The sequence below is a fragment of the Dipodomys spectabilis genome, unplaced genomic scaffold, assembly GCF_019054845.1.
Source record: "Dipodomys spectabilis isolate Male_0828 unplaced genomic scaffold, ASM1905484v1 ptg000125l, whole genome shotgun sequence".
Classification (NCBI taxonomy): domain Eukaryota; kingdom Metazoa; phylum Chordata; class Mammalia; order Rodentia; family Heteromyidae; genus Dipodomys; species Dipodomys spectabilis.
The window spans coordinates 9,423,988-9,443,074 of record NW_024870802.1 but is presented as its reverse complement, the minus strand read 5'-3'; the positions used below and the strand labels follow the sequence as shown (position 1 = coordinate 9,443,074).

The 19,087-nt window shown below is 40.9% G+C and overlaps 1 protein-coding gene across 1 annotated transcript in view; it reads left to right on the top strand.

The window, feature by feature from the left end:
• The window catches only part of Cfap58 (cilia and flagella associated protein 58), a 98,363-nt gene that overhangs the window by 54,062 nt on the left and 25,214 nt on the right, over window positions 1–19,087 (top strand). The gene's annotated exons all lie outside the window — the stretch shown is intronic.

Genomic DNA, 19,087 nt, shown 5'->3' with positions numbered 1-19,087 from the left:
TGTATCTAAATTTACTCACAGTGTTTTGTGTGTGTGTGTGTGTGTGTGTGTGTGTGTGAGAGAGAGAGAGAGAGAGAGAGAGAGAGAGAGAGAGAGAGAGAGAGAAAGAGAGAGAGAGAGATCCCTGGTAACTTCACTAACTACTCAAAATCTCAGTTCTTGATTTGTAAAATGGATAATAATGTTATTTTTCACTGAGGATTTCCTGTAGATTAAACCAGACCATCTTTATCAAACACAAAGCTCGAGGTATGCACTTAATATATGTTCTGTGATTATTACTATGGCTATTGTACTTTATATTTAGATTCCAGAAGAACCTCCAGAATACTGGCTTATAAAGGGCTTTGGTAGAATTCAACATTTCATATGTGATTTTGCTTTCAGGAATAATTGACTAGATCCATGCATGCTTCAAACTGTCTTTTACTTGTCTCCTGGGGGCATGAGTTATGAACTTGTAACTTATTAACTGCTGTGTTCCTGGGGTGTGTTCTGTGCATGTTAGCTTTTGCTGTAGTACAAACTATTCCCATAGCTTTGTGATGTTAAGACAATTATTATTTGTTAGGTCATGAGTATGTCACTTGGAAATTTGGGAAGGGATCTGAGTGGTTTGTTCTTTGAGCTTGCTTGGAATCCAGTCAGTTGGTAGGTGGGATAGGAGCTGGTTGATATAGACACATCACCCACATGTCCAATGGGTGCTGGAATACTGAGCGGGGTTGAAAAGTGACTCAACTCGGTCTTTACTAGCCTAGTCTAGGGTTTTTGTGCATTTTTTGATAGCGATAACCTTAGGGTTCTTAAAAACAACAATACAAGGCAGTTCGGAACACACAGACACTTTCTGATTCGCCATTTGTGTCATGATGGCTAATGTTTCATTGGATGAGGCAAGTCACATGATCAAGCCCAGAGTAAATGAAGGAGAGTGATGTCTAGGATTGTCCATGCAAGTGGCAGTTATTGTAACAAAATATCAGACTCCTTTCTTTGGCCCAATGGGAACTACTTCATATTTAAGCATTTAAGTGGTATAAGATTTATTTTCTAAAAGTCTTTTGTTGGTTATGGTATTTGAATATGCTTGGCATATGGCTGCTATCCATGGATTCTATTGCTGATAGGTTTTCCTTTCCTCTGATCTTTTATTCCCTTTATTTAGGAAATTACAGTTTGCTGCGGGACATGGATCTTTTTATAGGAGAAAAGCTGTGATGTCATAATTGAGCACATTTCCTTAGAGGTCTGTGTTGTTTTTCTCCACCATTTTCAAACATGATCTACATATTCCATTCACTCATTTCCATTTCACATTGGACTAGAGCAAGTAGGTGAGCCAAAAGGGTACTACTTGATAAATTCATCTTTAAAAGTGTTTCCAATTACTATCGTCTTTTTATGTCTAGATATTGGGCTGTAATAGATGAATGTAAAAAAAAGTTAAGTTTTTTCATCTGTAAGAATCAGTTTGAATTAAGAGGCATAGAAACAAGGGAGAAATGAAGTAATACAAATTTCTGACCTCTGAAACTATTTAAGAGTTTTTTTTGACAAGAGCAGTGTTTAAGTAGGATCTTTTTAAAAGTATAAACAGATAGGAATGATATAACTAGTAAATGAAAAAAGAAATAAATAGATTACTCAGAGTCCAAGCAACTTCAATGAAGAATTTCTCAGTGGAGCATTTAGGTTCTTATTGAATCTGTATACAATTATATCTTACTCCCCAAACAAAACAGATTTTCAGTGATAAATGTTTTTGGACAGCAGCAAGATTCAATTCACTTCATTTCAAGATACAGATTTATTTGTGAAATTAGAAGAAAATAGTTGCCAACAAGGACCTGGGGGAGTCCTAACTATCTTTAGCTCTTCTCTTGGTTGATATTTTACCCAGAAATATCTCAAGGATAGAGGTGCTTTTTACAAGGATGGGAAAAAATTGCAGCTGGAGCAGAAATTAATTTGTATTTATAGTGCAAACACCTACATGAATCCTTAATCTGCTTTTTTTTATGATTTTAGGGGAATTTATAGAATCATTTAGATTGGAAGAAATCTCCAGTGGGTCATGAAGTTCTCTCTCCTTATAATGGCAGTGCTGATTTTATTATCCTTAAAGCAGCTCTGATAGATGGGTGTCAAGTCTGGCTCATGTTTCATGCATTTAAAAATGCATATTCTCTACCCTGAGTGTATTTAATAATGGAGATAGACTGGGAGCTGCCTAGATGCCCTGGAGACCTCTTCTGAGTTCTTGAAGCACAGTCTCTTCTGGAGCCGATGCCAAAGATGTAGCATATTAAGCATTAGAGTGAGGCCATCAAACCCACTTTGCTTTCAACTTCTGATAATCAGGAACATTATCTTCCAGTGTGTGCAAGGACTCAGGGCGCTCAGTTGTGACATGATGCGAAGAGACCATTGCCTCTGATTCTTTTATCTGACATATCTGAGGTCCCTGCCTTTTCCCAGGTGTAGGAGAGTTTGCTTGGAAGACTATGCAACACAAGACATTTTGAGGTGTACATATTTTCCCCTAAGAGTATGAGAGACAGAAGAATAAAAGATGTGGTGTTTGCCTGTAAGAAATTTATAGCCTATTTGAGATGATTCTGGAGGTCTATTGGGGAAGAAATGAGTTGGTCTCAAGCAGTGTATGAAAATTTAGATCATTGTTTCGTAGTCCCATTTAGTGAACAATGTGCAATCATGCTTAATCACACCGTGTTAGACACTGAAAATAGTGACTTCCTAATTATTCAGTAGAGCCAAGGCCTGAGACAGCATGCAATGAGATATCTGTGGTTTAAAACACTGTAGGGACCAGAGGGATATGAGCAGAGGAGGTGAGGAGTTGGATTCTTCAAGGACAAAGAAGACCTGGTAGGCTGGGTCTTCAGGTGTTGTGATATCTCTAGGCACTGCCTAAAATCATTCACTAGGGTAGGGTGGCAGAGTAGCTGAGAGCTTAGACTTAATTTTGAGTCTTGGTTTTTCCAGTGACCAACTTGGAAACCTTAAGCAAGTCACTTGCCCAAGTGACTCGGGCTATTGAGTGTTGAGCGTACTTGATTCTCAGGAAATCTCATGTGTTAAGTAATTCAAAGTACCTAGGTTAGAAATAGACAGGTAACGTGTAGAGCTAAGGAGTACAATGGTGGTGGTGTCGGTGTGGAAAGGTAGTGTGGAAGCACATGGTCAGTAAGTTTTCTTAGTTGTATTTGGAAACGAATGAAAAAGGCTAGTCGCTTATTGAACTTAGGGCCTCGCAAAAGTGTTCTACTGCTTGAGCAACACTTTCAACCTTTTGTTTGCAGATTGGGTCTTGCAGTAAGTGTATCTGGGCTAGCTTCCAATCAATGCTGGGAATTGTAGCACATGCCTGTAGCTAAGCTACTTGGGGGGTGGGTGGGGGCGGGTAGAGCTAGCAGCATTCCTCCCAGAGGCCACTTGGCTAAAGACAAGGCAAGACCCTCTCTGGAAAACAAACTAAAAGCAAAAGGTCTGGGGCCTGGTTCAAGTTGGTAGTGCTCCCCCCAACCCCCCACCCCAGCATAGTGAGGCCCTAGGTTCAATCTCCTATACCAGGATTTTTTTTTTAAGGATGGGGGACTTTTGTAGTCTGAGAGAAGATGGAGTCAAAATTCTGAGAGGGTGAGTACAGTATGTGGGGATGTGTTTGAGCAGCAGGCACCATAGCCAGGCTATTTTGTTTTAGCCTTACATAACCTGTGGTTATGCCATTAGTGGACCACGTATTGCCATTAAACTTGCTCTGTTAGACGGTGATGGATCTCATCGAGGCAATGTCCACAGATTGCATGGTAGCAGTCACGCGGAGTGAATGTCTACTGTAGTCCTTTATACCCATCCTGTGGTGATTCCTTTACATTGTGGATATTGTATAAATTACCCTCACAATCACTTTTAGTATGAAAGCTATTAGGCCAGTTTCACAAAACAGACTCAGAGTGATTTAATACCATAGTCAAGGCCACAGAGCTACTTTTCAGCGGCAGAGTTAGGGCTGAGAAACCATGTGACCAGCTGTGTGAGGTGGGCCTTGGATTCTAGTCTGAGTTGGTTAGCCCGTCAGTCCTGTGTTTATGGGATGTTAACTGTCGTGAGTGTGACAAGGTGAAAGTGAAGAGGGAGGAAGACAGAAAGGGATGCAGAGGCCGGGGCTGGCATGGAAGGGGCAGCTAAAAAAGCAGCTGTAACTCAAACCCAAGGTAATAGGATGTCAGGGAAGAACAGGCACTGAAGTAAAGAGAAGGAAGTAAATCCATGAGACCTGAAAAGACCAGTGTGTGGGACTGGACAACTGGAGGTCTGCAGAGGTCAAGGGAGCAGCATCAAAAGTGGTTTTCAGCTTTGTGTCTTGATCTGGGATAAGTGCAAGGTTAATAAGACTGACCCATTGCCCCTACCATGCCATACTAGTGTCTAGTAAGTACCACTGTTGTATTTGCTTGCCCTTTGTTCCACCTTTTCTGTGCCTTCCTTTACCCTCCCAATTACAAACAAACCAACAAGACAAAAGGAAAAGAAAACAAAACCAGCAACAACGGCAACTAAAACATTATTTTATATGATCATTTGCACAAAGCTATTGAGTTTTGGTCAACTACTCCTATGCATATCCTCCTTTGGCCTCAGGAGGGAATGTCCCTGTGTGTGTGTGTGTGTGTGTGTGTGTGTGTGTGTGTGTGTATTAGTCATTCAGCGTGTTTACTTGTAGATTTATGTTTTTCTTTAATTTAATTTAATTTTATTTGTGAACATACTGTACAGAGGAGTTATAGTTACTTGGGCAGGATAATGCGTACATTTCTTACCAAGCATTGTAGCCTCCTCCTTTGTTTACCCTTCACATCCCTTCCCAGCCTCCCCCCTCTCCCCCTAATCCCAATCCTTCTCCTTCCCCCCCTTCTCCCCCCTTCCCCCCCTCCACCCCCCCCCCTCCGCCCCCCCCCCCCCCCCCCCGCACTAACGTTGTAAAGCTCGTTTTGGACATGACAACTTGTACTTCTCATTGTTGCAAGATTTATGTTTTTCTTATTCAATTTTTTCCATTTACTGATTTACTGTTTTGATTATAATACCAGCTATTTAAAAAAATTCATCATCCTTTGAATAGCTAACTTAGTTTAACAAAATAAATACTAGGAAGCTGAAATGTGTTGCTGGGAAGGGAAGAGATAAAGGGGAGGGGGTAGAGGAGTGGAGAGAGGAAGAATACAGTCACACTATTGGATGCACAGACGTGGAGCTGGAGCCAGGTTACAAGGGGATGGGCGGGGTTGGGAGAGGTGGGGGAGAATGACGGAAGAGGTGACACTGCTTAAGATGCATTGTGCTCATAAACTGAGACACTGAAGTGAAGCCCCTTTGTATAGCTACTTAGAGATAATAAAATATAAATTGAAAAACTCACCATCATAGTGAAGAAGACGGTGGGCTTTGAGCAATCCCAGGAAGGAGGGACCGATGGAAGTCAGAGAAGCAGAGGGATGGCCATGAAGCTACTGTGGGGGAAATTATGATGTTTTGATGCCAAGAAGATCAAGATGAAGGAAATTGAAAGAGTCATAAGAGAAAATTAACCAGCCTTGTGATTGTAGGCAGGGTACAAAAGATGACTTTCAGATTTCCAATCCAAAGCCTGATGGCCTAATTGACAGTCACCAGGAACTTGGCTAGACTGTTAATAGAGTTTGAAGTTTATGACTTTCTCTTCATCTGACATGAGGTGAGAGGATAGAAATTAATTAGAATCCCCAGTTTATAAACAGTTCCAGGAATGTGGATTCAAAAGAAAATTAGCAGGTATTTTAATTTTCTTCAATATTGCCATGGCCTGGCTCCTAATCTAGCTAGAGGCATATTATCACAGGATAATGACAAGTTATAAATGTGTTTTCCAACTGGCAAAGTGATTTTACATGTATTGTCTTATCGGGTCTTTAGTGACTTTGTCGGATAGATGATGATACAAGTATCTAGCATTCATCCAGAAGTTACTTGTTACCTCCCGTTTAGTGCTTGCTCTCCTTTCTTCCTCCTCCTCCTTTCCTTTCCTCTCCCCTCCTTTTTCCATTTCTTTCCTTTTTTCTTTTCTCTTTCTTTTCTTTTGTCCTTTCTTTTCTTTCTTCCCATCTCTTTTCTTCTGATTCCTTCCTTCCTTCTCTCCCTCCCTCCCTTCCTCCCTCCCTTCCTCCCTCCCTTCTTTCTTTCTTTCTTTCTTTCTTTCTCTCTCTCTCTCTCTCTCTTCTTATTTTGTTCAGGGGATTATATTCAGGGCCTTGCGCTGCTTGAACCACACCTTTCAGCCTCTTTTGCTTTCAGTTTTTTTTTTCCTCCCTAGATAAGGTCTTAGATTTTTGCTCAGGGGCAGCCACCACTGTGATCTCCTTCCTCTCCACCTCTTTTTTTTTTTTTTTTTTTGGCTCCAGTTGTGGGGCCTGAACTCTGGGCCTGGGCGCTGTCCCTCAGCTCTTCAGCTCAAGGCTAGCGCTCTACTGCTTGAGCCACAGCACCACTTCCGGCTTTTTGCTTTTTGCTTATGTGGTGCTGAGGAATCAAACCCAGGGCCTCATGCATGCAAGGCAAGCGCTCTACCACTGAGCCACCTTCCCAGCCCCTCTACCTGTTATTTAGCTGGGTTGACAGGCATGTGCCACCACACTGTTTGTATTTTGAAATAGACTCTAAGTTTGCATGAGCTGGCCTGAAAGTATAATCCTCCAGTCTCTGCCTCCTAAGTAGCTGGAATTCCAGGTGGGTGTCACCATGCTTGGCTAACTTAATAATTATTTCTAATATGCATTCAAAATCTTTATTAATGTGGGTTTCTGAACATAGTTACCTTTTCTGTCATTAAAACGATTAATCGTTGCCTTGCCCACACCCAAAGCTCCTCTTCATTATTCAAAATCCTGTTCAAGTGGGGTCTTACCTTTGCCCAGAAGGCAGAAGTAATGGAGCAGAGGTGGAAAAAACAGAGACTGAGTAAGCTAATGCAAGAAGGGAGGACCCAGTCTTGTGGACCTCTGTGGTATCTATAAAGGATGGTTGACAAGAAGTCCATTGAGAGTCGAGGGGAAGGACGGGGTTTGAAGGTGTGTGCAGTGTGCTGTTCAGAGGATGTGTGTCCTAAGTATGTCAGAGGCGTCTGGGGCTGCAGATGCTCTCTCGGAACCCATTCTGTGCTTGTATACACCTGCTGCCCTTAGTTTCCAGTGAGGAAGCAGAACGCTCGCGTGAGCGTTTGCAGTGGTTGCCATGAAGGGCATCTGAGTTTGCAGTGCAACTCCGAAGGCAGTGTAAGGGCAAAGGTGGAGAAAAATCCAGAAAGGGAGCTGGGCTTTTAGAAGCTGCCAAGAGAGCAAACTGAGGAGATGCAGCTTCAAGGAGGTCACCACAGATGCCTTTGCAGAGCCCAGTTCTTGGGGTTATTGGAATTGCCAGCCTTGCTGCCAGGGGCTCAGAAAGACGGAGAAGGATTAACATCGTGAAAATGGCAATACTTCCCAAGGCTATCTACAAATTCAACGCAATACCTATCCAAATTCCAACCTCATTCTTCAAGGAAATAGAAGAGGCAATCCAAAAATTCATATGGAACAATAAAAGACCCCGAATAGCAAAAACGCTCCTGAATGGAAAGAACACTGCTGGAGGAATATCAATACCAAACTTCAAACTCTACTATAAAGCCATAGTAATCAAAACAGCTTGGTATTGGCATAAGAACAGACCTCAGGACCAATGGAATAGAATTGAAAACCCAGAAATGAACCCACAGACCTATAGCCATCTAATCTTCGATAAGGGAGCTAAAACAATAGAATGGAAGAAAGACAACCTCTTCAGTAAATGGTGCTGGCAAAATTGGTTAACTACATGTAGAAAACTTAAGCTAGATCCTTATATATCACCCTGCACCAGAATCAACTCCAAATGGATCAAAGACCTTGAACTCAAAGCAGACACTCTGAAAACATTACAGGATGGAATAGGAGAAACCCTGGGTCTCCTTGGCTCAGGCCGAAATTTTCTGAATAGAGACCCGGAAACACAACAAATCAAAGAAAGGTTGGACAAATGGGATTGCATAAAGTTGCAGAGCTTCTGCAGGGCAAATGACATAGCTAGCAAGATCAATAGAAAGCCCACGGATTGGGAGAAGATCTTTACTAGCCATACAACGGACAAGGGTCTCATATCTAAAATATACTTGGAACTCAAAAAATTAAATCCCCCAACAACAAATCCTCAAAGAAACAACTGCCCAATAAATAAGTGGGCAAAAGACTTAAAGAGAAACTTCTCTGAAGAAGAAAGAAGGATGGCCAATAGACACATGAAGAAATGTTCAACATCCCTAGCCATAAAAGAAATGCAAATCAAAACAACATTGAGATATCACCTCACTCCAGTTAGAACGGCAAAAATCAAGAACTCTAACAACAACAGATGCTGGAGGGGATGTGGGCAGAAAGGAACCTTACTTCATTGTTGGTGGGAATGTAAACTTGTTCAACCACTTTGGAAAGCAGTATGGAGGTTCCTCAAAAGACTTCACATAGAGCTCCCCTATGACCCAGCAATCCCACTTTTGGGCATTTACCCTAATGTTTACAAACAAGACCACACTAAAGCTACCAGCACAACTATGTTTATTGCAGCATTATTTACCATAGCTAAGATATGGAACCAACCCAGATGCCCCTCAGTAGATGAATGGATCAAGAAAATGTGGTATATATACACAATGGAATTCTATGCCTCCATCAGAAAGAATGACATTGCCCCATTTGTTAGGAAATGGAAAAACTTGGAAAAAATTATATTAAGTGAAGTAAGCCAGGCCCAAAGAAACATAGGTCCCATGGTTTCCCTTATTTGTAATATCTAGTATATGTATGAGTCAAGCGGAAAAGGTCAGATAATGTGATGTCAGGAAAATGAACCCTTAGATGTGTATTTTAATGTTTTTTTCTTTCATGCATGTGTTTCTAACACATTTATAAGATTATCTCTTTGTTGCTTTGTATGTCCCTCCCCCACAGTATAACCCCTGCTTTCACTATATTTGATGTCAGTATAACTTGTGGAGGAGATGGGGAAAAACCAGTTGTTTAAGGATACAGGTGGACCTGTTGCAACAATGAGAAGTACAAGTTGTCATGTCCAAAACGAGCTTTACAACGTCGGTTTGGGGGGGGGGGGAGGAGAAGGATTGGGATTAGGGGGGGAGGGGGGAGGCTGGGAAGGGATGTGAAGGGTAAACAAAGGAGGAGGCTGCAATGCTTGGTAAGAAATGTACGCATTATCCTGCCCATGTAACTGTAACTCCTCTGTACAGTATGTTCACAAATAAAATTAAATTAAATTAAAAAAAAAAAAAAAGAAAGACGGAGAAGGCAAGAGTAAGGGGAGTAGACTTCAGACTGAAAGCTTCCGCGGCAGAAAGGAATCGCCCAAAGACATGAAAGAGTCCCACAGCTTAGAAGAACATAGAAGAAGCCAAGCAAGACTTCTGTCCCTGTCCCCCTCCATCATGGAGAGGCAAGGCACATCTGATGCTCGGCACACATTTTAAAGCACGGATGAGATCTGTGATGGCATTAACACAGGGGAAGAAGGGACCTGCAGGGTAAGCATGCGTGGAGTATCAATGGGCGATTTGATGGCTGCATGTTTATTCACACATGCCAGGAGAAGGGGAACCACAGCATTCCATCCACCACCGACCAAGTGCCAAGGTCTTGGGATGAAAATGAGGGTCTTTTAAGGCATCCTTACCTGTTCCAATCAAGCCATCTGCTGCGTGGCCATGACCAGGTAGAACTGGAGTCCTGGAAGGGGAGAGAAGCCTGAAGAGTCTACAGAGGAGACAAGATACAACCTGAATGTTCGTGAGAAACAAAAATGGCGATTGCTAAGCAGAGGGAAGAAAGGCGTGAATATGCAGAGTGCCCAGAGGCCAAGGCTTGGGCCCCTGTGGAGCTCCAGCAGGCAGGGGGGTGGCTGGGAGCTGAGCAGCTGGATCCTGGAGAGCTGTAGCGCAGGGAGTGTACCTGGCAGGTGTGACCGAAGGTGGGGTCAGGGGCACTGGGGGTTTGTGGTGGAGGAAGCAGAACAATCAGGCCCGGGAGGCTAATAGGTTGGGTGGAGTGGGAGGACAGGAGTCATGGCAGGTACCAGCCAGAGCCGCAGGCAGCCTGTGTAGGAGGTGGGTGTGTTCAATGAGCACCTGCATCTAGGCAGGGGGCTGTGGAGTTAGAGCAGGGCAAAGTCAGCCCTCCAATCCCAAACATTCCTGTTCCACTGGCTTTGCAGTTTCAGCTACACTGAAAAACCATGATGGTGCCTACCGTGGCCTCCCAGTTCCTGTCTCTTAACTTTCTTTATCACAGTGTCCATGTTATTTAAGAGACTCTCAGCGTTCTTCTGAAACTGATAAACAGCTGAAGGGCATCTATTCGGAAAAGCCTCCAACTTCTCTTGGCTACTGAGTATTCAAGTTGCTCCCTGACTTGTGAAATCCTTTCATCCTGCCAGGTCCGATACAACTTGAGTTTTCTCCTAAGTCAAAAATGATTACTCCCCCCCACCCTCCACTCATGGTTTATAAAAACCGCTCTTTTCATCTGTAAAGATCTCCATGTTGACCTCTGGGTCACATAGAGAATCAGTCTGCTTTTTTAATTCCAGACTTCTGGCTTTGGCTGGCGTGGCCAGCACATAAAATACGAAAATTAATCTTCTGCCTTCTTCCTCCTAGTAGAGGGCTGGGGCTCTGTGCTCTGGCTGTCAGCTCTTCTTCCATACCTCTCAGGACAGGGTCTGCTCTTAGCAAAGCTGTTCTCCTATCTTTGGAAGTACATAATCGTAGCAACAGTGAAGGTCCAGAGCGTTGTTCTAGAACTTTTGAAGTGAAGAGTTGAAGAGGGAGCATGAAGTGGGCAAGGAAGTATTAAGTTCCATGTGGACAATGTATATCTTTCACAATAGTTGAGAAATTATTATTATTATCATCACCATCACCACCACCATCACCACCATCATCATCATCATCATCAAAATCATTATTAGATTCATTCCTGGGGCTTGAACTGAGGGCCTAGGCATTATCTCTGGGCATTTTTTCTCAAGGCCAGTGATTTGCCACTTGAGCCACAGCTCCCTTTCTAGTTTTTTAGTTGTTAATTGGAGATAAGAGTCTCAAGGACTTTCCTGCCTCAGGTGTCTTTGAATCAAAATCCTCAGATCTCAGCTAGGATTATAGGCATGAGCCACTGGCACCTGGCAAGAGATTATTGGGCACTGTGTTTGTGTGTGTGTGTGTGTGTGTGTGTGTGTGGGGTTTGAACTTGGGACCTATTACTCTTACTCAAGTTTTTTTGCTCACAACTGGCACTCACAGCCATGCCTTCAGTTCTGGCTTTTTGCTCATTAACTAGAAGTGAGAGTCTCAAGAATTTGTGTGCTGGACCAGCTTTGAACTGTAGGCACAATCTCTAGATCTCAGCCTCTTGAGTAGCTGGGATTATAGGCATGAGCCACTGGTGTCCAGCTAGGACACTGCTGTATCTGACCATGATACCTGTGACTGATGATACCTTCTTCCAGGAGGGAGTAGATATCATGAGCAGAAATCCAAGATTGCTGGGAGGATCTGTGGGAATTGGTACAGGGATAATCCATAGGTCACAGAAGTGTGAGGAATTTGAGCACAAGTGCTCCCTTCCTCCTGGTGGCTGCTTTTCCCTTACCTTCTCAGCTTATGATATTTTTTTTGGAGACAAATCAATTTGGTATTGCAGAACTTGATACACAATTTTCTACTTACCTTAATTTTTTTATAAAGTGCTTTATGGAACAATTTGTGTGAAGTCTAATTTTCCAAGTTGGTGTGCAGTGTAATGACTTCATGCTCTCTCCTGGAGTTTCATGCCATTATTTATATAAAGAGGTAGTTGGTTTGCATTCAGATTATACACATGTGAAAAGTGAATATGGTTTTGTTTCCCTGTAATTTGAGGTCTAAAGGCAACATGGCTGCTCTATTTCAGAGCTGTCCAATAAAGTTAAATTTCCCAGTAGCCACAATAAGAAAGTGTAAAAAGAATTAGATGAGATTAACTTAATATATGTACATATATGTGTGTATATAGTCATATAGATAGATAGATAAATAGATGAACTAAATTTACTTAAAATGATACCATTAAAACATGGAATGAAGTTCAAATCATTAATGCTGTATTACATTTATTTTTTGGAACTAAATGTATAGTATCTAGAAATACCAGTTCAGACTATTTATATTTGATAGCCATGTTAACCAATTTCATGGACTATACTTGGGTATTACTTTGTATTAACATGATTAGGTTTTTCTGTTTTCTTTTTTTTTTGTACTGGGATTTGAATCTAGATCCTCACACTTATAGGTAGGCAAGTGTGCTATCACTTGAGCAACTGTTTGCTTTCCTTATTTTCAAGACAGGGTCTAGTATTTTTGCCCAGCCTGGCCTGGACCATGATTCTCCTATTGATATGCCTCCAAAGTAGCACAGATAATAGGTGTGCACCATCTGGTACAATTTCTGTGTGTTTGTTTTTTGAGACAGAATTGTTCTTTCATTTTATCTTGGGCTGGATGAGTAGCTGGATTACAGGAGTGAGCCATCACACCAGGCTACTGAGAATGTTTGATATGATTTGAATGAGGAACTCCTTGGGATTGACAGAGAATTGTTGAGTTATGTTGATGGATCATTTATTCATTCTTTTCATTCACTCACTTATTCAACTAATACTAAGTACCAGGCCTTATGCTTATTGTAGTGATACAAAAGATACCAGAAACAGTTCTGATTTACAATGTAGACAAAGCTAGTGGAGAAGAAGCTGTAGATAATTCCATTATACAGATGGACATTTTTTAAAGGATGGAAATTTGTAACTATGAAGAATTTTTCTTACCAGACACAGCTTGAAGTCAACCATTTCTCCTTCTTCCTCTCTCTTGAACTGTAGATTTGTGGAGGACTATGTAGAGTACTACAAGGGGTATGGTCTTTTGGAACTGGGTTTCTTCTCTTCATCAGTAAGATGAAGAATATTCACTGATTTACAGAACTGTTGAAAGAGCTGGATGTAACTTATGAAAATGACTGGCACATAGTAGATTCTTAAATGTTTTCCTCCCCTCCTTCCCTTCCTCCTTCCTTCCTTCCTTCCTTCCTTCCTTCCTTCCTTCCTTCCTTCCTTCCTTCCTTCCTTCCTTCCTTCCTTCCTTCCTTCCTTCTTTCCTTCCTCCTTTCTTCCTTCCCCTTTCCCCTACCCTTTCCTTCCTTCCTTCTTTCTTTAGCAGTACTAGGGATTAAACTCCTGGCCTTATGCTAGTACACTACCACTTGAATCATGCCCCCAGGCCTTTTTGTCTTTAGTTATATATCAGAGAGGGACTCACACTTTTCCCCTGGACTGGTTATGAACCACAAATCACCTACCTAAACCTCCCATGTGGCTGGATTTACATATGTGTACTATCATATCTATCTTATTCTTTGAGTTAGCTTTTTTTTTTTTTTGCCCAGGCTGGCCTTCAACCCCAATCCTCCTGACTCCCTGCCTCTCAAGGAATTGGGAAAACAGATGTGAGATACTATACTTGGTCTATAGTAGTTTCTTAAATATATAGCAGTTAATAACTATGCAGGCAACCATTGACAATGGCGATGATAGTGGAGTATGGAAGAATGCTTGGTGCATCTCAGTCTGGGTTGTGTGCTAGATGGATGGGTGAATGAATGATGGAATGAATGTATCTTTAGAAAGACGAATGTTAGAAACATACACATGCTTGTATCTTTCTACAATGACTGGATTTATTGAATACAATAAACACACAGCAATTTTGTTTGCATCAGCTTGCGAAGTACTACTTTTGTTTCACTTGGTAACCAGGAGCAACTGACAAATAGCTTTTATTCCAAATTTAATTGACAATATGAACTCTCATTTCACACATTGTAATGTCCACAGTCACATGGAGGTTATGGAAAAGCTAAGAAGGGCTAAGTGAAAAATGGCTGTGAGGTTCAAAGCGTCCTTGCTGAAGGCAAGAGTAGAACGCAGACACAGATGCAAAGCAGGTCACTGCAGGTGGTTAGAAAGGTATCAATGTGACCCCATCCCAGAGCTATGTGGCACAGGAATGCCAAAAAAGTACTGGGTTCTAGGTTTGCTGGATTCAGGAGGAAATTTGAGTGAGATCATGACAGGTTGGTGGATACCACCATACTTCTTTGACATACTGTGTAGGTTCCAGCCCAATTGGCCTGCTACTGGATACTCTTAGACTCTTCTTAATTTTTAATATGTTTTTTATTGTAAAGATACTGTACAGAGGGGTTACAGTTACATGAGCAAGGTAATGAGTACATTTCCTGTCCAGCATTGTTACCTCATCCTTTGTTTTCCCCTACCATCCCTTTCCTCCCACTTCCACAACTATAACCTCCCCCCCTTTGTAAAGTTCATTTTTCAGCATCATGTCTTGTACATCTCATTGTTACAATGGGTCAACCTATATCCCTATTTAAGCATTTTGTTTTTTCCCTTCCCCTCCTCAAGCTAGAGAAGTGTGTATACAAGATGTAGGGCACCTATATCAAATGCAGTGAAAACAGAGGTTATACCGTGGAGGAGGAACATACAAAGAAACAAAAAAAAAAAATCACATGGTCAAAAGCTATGTACATATAAGATGATGTTAAGCGAAATGAACCCCAAAATGGGACACAAGTGGCTTTTCTTTCTTGCTATTGTTTCTAACGCATTTTTAATTTTTTTTTTACGTCTTGTTTTGTATTATTCTTTCACTCAACTTGCTGTAAGAAGCAGTGTGTGAGCTGGGTGTCAGTGGCTCATGCCTATCATCTTAGCTACTCAGGAGGCTGAGATCTGAGAGTTGTGGGTCAGAGCCAGATGGAGTAGAAAAATCTTTGAGACACGTCTCCGAGTAATCAGCAAAAATCTGGAAATGACAGGGCTGGGAAGGTGGCTCAGAGGTAGAGCGCTTGCTTTGCATGCATGAGGCCCTGGGTTAGATTCCTCAGCACCACATAAGCAAAAAGAAAAAAGCCGAAGTGGCGCTGTGGCTCAAATGGTGTAGAGTGCTAGCCTTGAGCTGAAGAGCTGAGGGACAGCGCTCAGGCCCAGAGTTCAGGCCCCATGACCGGACCCCCGCCCCCCAAAAAATCTGGAAATAGAGGCATGGCTCAAGTGGTGTAGAATATCAGCCATGAGCAGGAAAAAGCTGAGTGAGTGTGTGGCCCTGAGTTAAATCTAGTATGGGAGAAAAAAAGAGCAATATGGGTAGTAGTTGAGAGCAAGTAGAAAATATATGTCTACACATATTTTAAATCTTAGTCTGAAATGCTCTATTTTATATCAGTTAGCTATGCTATTTGGGAAAAGCACCAGCCCTTCCTTGTTTGGACAATCAAAATAATAGCAATGAGCATCTCACAGGTTTCTGGCAATGAATGAGCTGGCATTCCCACAGGACAGGTTCTGTGAGTTGCTGATGCTGAAGCTCTTCCTTTTTTTCTAATATGCTTCATCCAATTTTCTCAAATTGTGAGATTGTACAGGAAAGTGAAGGTTGTCATGACATAAAAAATGTTCACTAATGAGCTTGCTAGGATATTTCCTGGTCAGATATTCCTCCAGCATCCTGGGACAAGCACCCACGCATCCTGAGAACAGTGGACTGGCTTTTCATAGGATTGTCCACTGCGATTACATCTCACAGTCCAATGAAAATACAGGGCAAAGCCATTGTAAGATAAAATCGTAAACTTCACAAAAGGTGTCAAATACCATGATGTTGAAATGAGGAAAGTTCTAGACAAAAGTGATCATACACTAGGATCTATTAGAGAAGAGAAAATTGAATGTATGAGTCTGGTACCTTTAAAGAGAGTATTTTAGGTACCCAAAGGTCAGGAGGAGATTTGCAAGAAAATTAATGAAGCCTTTGGATATTTCTGCTGAGAGAAATCTTTTAAAAACACTTGGTCGAAGTACTTAAATGAAATAGGAAAAGCATTAAACCTAAAAGAAATTATGGATAAATCTCACTACACTAAAATTAACAATGTATATTCCTAAAGAGAAGTCATAAAGAAAGTAAGGCATAAATTCATATATCCAGAACATAGAAGCAATTTCAAATCAATAAGAAAAAGACTACTCAGGGGTAAGCCAGGAAAACAGTACATGTCAAGGAGCATTTCTCAGAAGAGGAAACATAAATGGTAAATTAGCCTGAAAAAAAAAAATACCCAACCTTATTTTGTACACAGGAAATGAAATTCATGAGTCCACTGAGATACCATCTCACCATTTCTAGAGGGTCAATGTGAAGATGTCACATGACCTATCTATTACTCTTGTTACAGATCACCACACATTTAAGCAGATGCAAACAACACGTTATGTCATAAACCCAGTCTGGTCTGGCTTAATTGAGTCCTTTGCTTAGGAAATAAGCCTGAAAATGCTAAGCAAGGGCCAGAATGTAGATTAATGGGATTTTATTTTATTCTTATTTTGTTGTTTTTACAAAATACTTTGGATAACCATTTTATCATATCAAATTGAACATTTGTGTTTTTAAGATGCAGAAGAGCTTTGGTCCTCATCTTTGCAAGATTTTTCTTTGTGATCTTGAGAACATGCCTAAGACCATGTCTAGCAACTTTGTTCATGAAAACAAAACCTTAAGGGACCTAAATTTCCACTGATAGGAGAGTGGAGGAAGCTGTGGGATTCCCACACAGGGAAATGGAAAATGAGCCACAAAACTCTGTAAGGTGGATGGTTCAGTAAATCTTAGAATCCCAATTTTGAGAAAAACAAGCAAGCCGAGGAAACCAGATACATTTGGGTATGTTTTCCTAAAGCTCAAAACAAAGCAAAACTAGGCAATAAATATATTAATAAAACTGTAAGAAAAGCTCAAGGAAATAATAATAATAGGACTGAATGGTGCTTACCTTGGATGATGGTGGTAGGGTAGGCATGGGTGGGTGAGGGGCGGGGAATGAAGGGATTCCATAAATTGTTTCACAGGGCCGATGCTGTTCTAGTTTATGGGTGATGGGTTCATCTTCCAACAAAGCTTTTATTTTGTTATTATTGTGTTTTATAACTATGTTTGCCACATGTTACTTTGTGTAATTGTTACTTAATAAAATTTTAAGAGAACATTGAACTGCATAAGTCAGATAGATGGAAGAAATCAAATTATAATGTGATGTTATCAGTTATGTCAATAAACCCCCAACATTTTAATTGAGGTTAATGGTTATTGTACTATGATTAGTAATTATTACTGTCTAAATTACCTGTGTGTTCCCCAAAACATAATACATTTTTGTGATTCAAATGTAAATTCTGTTAATTATAAGACAAAAACCATTTGATGAGTTTTATACAAACTTTTTCAAGGAAAAGAAATCTTGTCATAACTTTTTATTTTTTAAATTGGGACAGCACTGGCTTAGCATGCTCTAGGCCATCGGTTCAATCCCCAACACTGACAAAGAAAAAAAATACCCCACAAATCCCTTTTTATTATTTATGAAAGTTGGTCACATTTTTTTTTAAGGAAAAGTTTATAGTTTCACAGTTGAGATGTATTCTTCCACTTTGTTTCATTTACATTAAGAAGTGACTTACTAATTTATTATTTTAAATAACCTCAATGTTTTAAATGCTCATTCCCTGCTTATGCTGAACTCTGCAAGGTGACAATTGTCTTGTTTTTTTTTTTTTATTGTGAAAATACTGTACAGAGGGGTTACAATTACATGGGTACAATTACATGAGTACATTTCTTATCAAGCATTGTAGCCTCCTCCTTTTTTTCCCCTTCCCATCCCTTCCCAGCCTCCCCCCGCTCCCCCACCCAATCCTCCCCCCCCACCAAAGTTGTAAAGTTTGTTTTCGACATAACAACTTGTACATCTCATTGTTGCAATGGGTCTACCTGTATCCCTATTTAAACGATTTGTTTTTTCCCTTCCCCTCCACAAATTATACCAACATCAAATACAGTGAAAGCAGGGGTTATACTGTGGGGGAGGGACATACAAAGTAACAAAGAAATAATCTTATAAATGTGTTAGAAACAATCGCATGAAAGAAAGAAAACATTTGAATACATATCTTAGGGTTCATTTCCCTAACATCAGCTTATCTGACCTTTTCTGCTTGACTCAGAAATATATTAGTTATTGTAAATAAGGGAAACCATGGGACCTGTGTTTCTTTGGGCCTGGCTTACTTCACTTAATACAATTTTTTCCAAGTCTTTTCATTTCCTAACAAATGGGGCAATGCCATTCTTTCTGATGGAGGCATAGAATTCCATTGTGTATATATACCACATTTTCTTGATACATTCATCTACTGAGGGGCATCTGGGTTGGTTCCATATCTTAGCTATGGTAAATAATGCTGCAATAAACATAGTTGTGCTGGTAGCTTTAGTGTGGTCTTGTTTGTGAACATTTGGGTAAATGCCCAAAAGTGGGATAGCTGGGTCATAGGGGAGCTCTATGCGGAGTCTTTTGAGGAACCTCCATACTACTTTCCAAAGTGGTTGAACAAGTTTACATTCCCACCAAAAGTGCAGTAAGGTTCCCTTCTGTCCACATCCCCTCCAGCATCTGTTGTTATTAAAGTTCTTGATTCTAGCCATTCTAACTAGGGTGAGGTGGTATCCCAATGTTGTTTTGATTTGCATTTCTTTTAAGGCTAGGGAGGGTGAACATTTCTTCATGTGTCTTTTGGCCATCCTTCCGTTTCTGTTTAAGTCTTTAGCCGCTTATTTATTGGGCAGTTGTTTCTTTGAAGATTTGTTGTTGGGGGATTTAATTTTTTGAGTTCCAGATATATTTTAGATATGAGACCCTTGTCCATTGTATGGCTCGTGAAGATCTTCTCCCAATCCGTGGGCTTTCTATTGATCTTGCTAGCTATGTCC